This window comes from Ixodes scapularis, unplaced genomic scaffold (genome assembly GCF_016920785.2).
Source record: "Ixodes scapularis isolate PalLabHiFi unplaced genomic scaffold, ASM1692078v2 ptg001158l_1___fragment_3__unscaffolded, whole genome shotgun sequence".
NCBI classification, from domain to species: domain Eukaryota; kingdom Metazoa; phylum Arthropoda; class Arachnida; order Ixodida; family Ixodidae; genus Ixodes; species Ixodes scapularis.
In genome coordinates this window covers 3,727,501-3,730,941 of record NW_024610108.1, presented here as the reverse complement: position 1 = coordinate 3,730,941, position 3,441 = coordinate 3,727,501, and positions in this window count along the sequence as shown.

Here is a 3,441-nt window from a genome sequence, read left to right as displayed (position 1 = left end):
CGCTCAGAAAAAAGGGCCCCACAGGTCAAGATTGTGGGGGTTGACCCAGGGGTGGAAGCTGCGGACCTAGTTGAGACCCTAACCTCAATGAACGACCTCCCAACCGAAGACCAGAACAAGGTCGTGGCCTCATTTCGGGCAGCATCGGGCACCATGGTCCATATTCTGGAGGTTGGGCCCCAGACGAGGGACATCCTCCTCCAAAAGAGGAGGGTGTATCTCGGATGGACGTCCTGCCCCGTTTATGAGAACCTTGGCGTCCGGCGCTGCACGAAGTGTTGCACTTATGGCCACACAGCTAAAGTGTGCAAAGACCAGTCCTCGGCCTGCACTGAGTGTTCCGGCGACCACCCCGGGGCCAACTGCAGGGCAATTGAGAAGCGGTGCCGTGCATGCGTTCGGAGCAACGAGAAGTTCAATACGAGATTTCACGTCGAACACTCGTTTGGTTCGAGGGCATGCAGGGCCCTGCTTGAGAAGGAGCAGCAGGCTCGACGATATTTAGCCTACTAAAAGCCCCTTTACCAAGCATTCATAGGTACATAGCTCTAATTCAATAGTTATCTTTTCCCGCTTTTGAGCTGAACATACATTAACTTAAAACACTAACTATGACCAGCTCGGATAGCAGACTAGATATCCTGCAGTTTAACGAAAATCACTGTATAAGAGCTATAGACCAACTTAAGATAGATACTATGGAAATTAAACAACGCATCACCTGCATTCAGGAACCTTATTATCTTAAAAACAAGGTTGTGGGATTCAGCATTAAAGATAATGTCATAGCATTCGAAACAAAACCCAGAGTCGCAATGGTAATTCACGATAACTTTTGCGATGCATTTCCTATTACCGTAGCCAGAGATCTGCTAGTGGTCCGCTGTAACACAGAAAACGAAACGTTTGTGCTAGCAAACGTTTATATACCACCTGATGACGACATAACACCTTGGCTGCAAATAATCACCGAAGTTGTAGAACAGCACAAATCAGAAAAACTTATATTATTGGGAGACTTTAACGCAAAAAACCCCAGCTGGGGGGGACAGAGATTAGACCAGAGAGGAGAGGAATTAGCAGACCTTTTTATAAGCTTAGAATTAGTGTGGACCAATGACAGAAACTCGTCCCCAACTTTCGCCTCACCAAACGGCGAAAGTTGGATTGATCTAACTATTGTAAATGGACACACATTAGGACACATTTCGGATTGGGAGGTTTTGGACACTCCTTCAGGCAGCGACCACAGCTACATCAAAATTACAGCTTTTGGAAACAGGTGCCCAGTCAAAAGACTAACAAAAACAGGCGAGATAAAGGTTATAGACAAATTAATAAAAGACCGCTGGCTTAGGGACATGTCAAGCAGACCTCTCGTTTCCAAAAATCATTTAGAGCATGTAATTAGAACATTTTATGACAAAATTGAAGAACTTACGGAAATATATTCCAAGGTAGTTACCTATCGAGCAAATGAAGTTAAATGGTGGACCCCACAACTTTCTATCAAACGTAAAAAAATTCGGGCGCTTCGGCGCAGATATCAAAATTGCAAAAATAACAATAGAGATCACTTTAAGAAATCCTATTATGAAGCGCACAAAGATTATAAAAGCAACATAAAGGATGCAAAGCAGAGCTCTTTTAAAGAGTTCTGCGGTGTCATCCACGGCAATAATGTTTTTATCCTCCCATATAAGATAGCACTTAACAAACTTAAACGCCCGGTAGTGCTTTGTCCTCTCGTGTTACCAGATGGAGTTCGGACGAAAAGTCTGGCAGAGACAGTACGTTTTATCCTAACAACGCTATTCGAGGAAGATGACCCAAACAGCGACTCGGCACATGAGACCAACGTGCGTCTCATGTCACTCGAAGATATCAATACAATCATGACATACCATTCACTTTAGCAGAGGTAGATGCTGTTTTGGCTAAATTGAAATTAACAACTGCACCAGGAATTGATAATATCAAACCCTTTTTTCTGAGAACAATCTACAACAACTTTAAAGAACTCTTTCTTAAAATTTTCAACGCGTGTCTGGAATTTGGTTATTTCCCCGCTGAATGGAAAGAAGGAAAAATAATACTACTCAAAAAGACAGATAGGGTTGACAGTCCCTCCGGATATAGACCGATCTGTCTGAACTCCATCTTTGGTAAAGTATTAGAAAAAGTAATTAACAATAGGCTGTACCATTTCTTACACTCTAAAAAACTACTTCATGAAAACCAATTTGGCTTTACCCACAGAAAGTCTGCAGTAAGCGCGTTATACAAAATTAAAACTAAGCTGGAGGACGTCAAGAGGGAGGGGAAGGGGGCAATCTTGGTGTCTCTGGACATCAAGGGAGCCTTCAACTCGCTCTGGGCCCCAGTAGTAATTAACAAAGTAAGAGAAAACAACTGCCCCAGAAATCTCTTCAGTTTGGTTCGAGACTTTTTGACAAACCGCAAAATGTCCTACTTAACAAAAAGCGAAAAAATTACTATCGGCTCAGTAAAGGGGTGTCCGCAAGGTTCACCCCTCAGTCCACTTCTTTTCAATGTTGTTATTGCGGATCTTCAACAAAGATTCGAAAACAATATAACGATTCAGGCATTCGCTGACGACGTAACCCTAATAGTGACGGGAAAATCACGGAAAGAACTGGAGGACAATGCAAACCGGGCGCTAAACCTCATTAAAGAATGGGGAGATGAAAAAAGGCTAAGCTTTAACCCGGCCAAGTGCGAAGTTCTTGATATTGGAGATCGGTATAAAAAACGAGTACCAACCATTAAATTGGGAGGTCGCAACCTCACTCATGTAAATTCATTAAAAATCCTCAGGGTCGTTTTCGACTCAAAACTGACATTCACGGCACATGCAGAATATCTAAAATCTAAAATAACTCAAAGCACCCAAGCCCTCGGCATGTTTTCCGGTGTCAACTGGGGCATCAAGGGGACACAATTCAGAGACATTTATATCAGAGGAATAGAACGAGGAATTACGTACGCCGCCCCCGTATGGTGGAAAAATACAAACAATTCGCACTTGGCCAGAAAGCTACAGTCAGTACAAAGAACGCCGCTTTTGAAAATAACTAAAGCATACCGCACCGTTAGCAATATCAACCTTAATATTCTCTCAAACATTATGCCAATAGCACTAACACTCGATAGAGAAGCCGCGTCATTTCACTTGTTTCAGAGAAACAGTGACCACACTATACTTGGGACGACCTGGGAGACGGAAAAAATCCAAAAACTGTTAGATCCCTGGGATACGCACCAAGCAGAAAAAACAGCTGTTTCATTTTTTAAAAAAGCGCCTAGCACTGCTCAGCTTAACATCTTCACAGATGGATCTGTCTGTAACCAGACGGTAGGAGCAGCATTTATAATACTAGATGAATCGGAAAAATCAAATAAGAAAGCAATGTACAAATT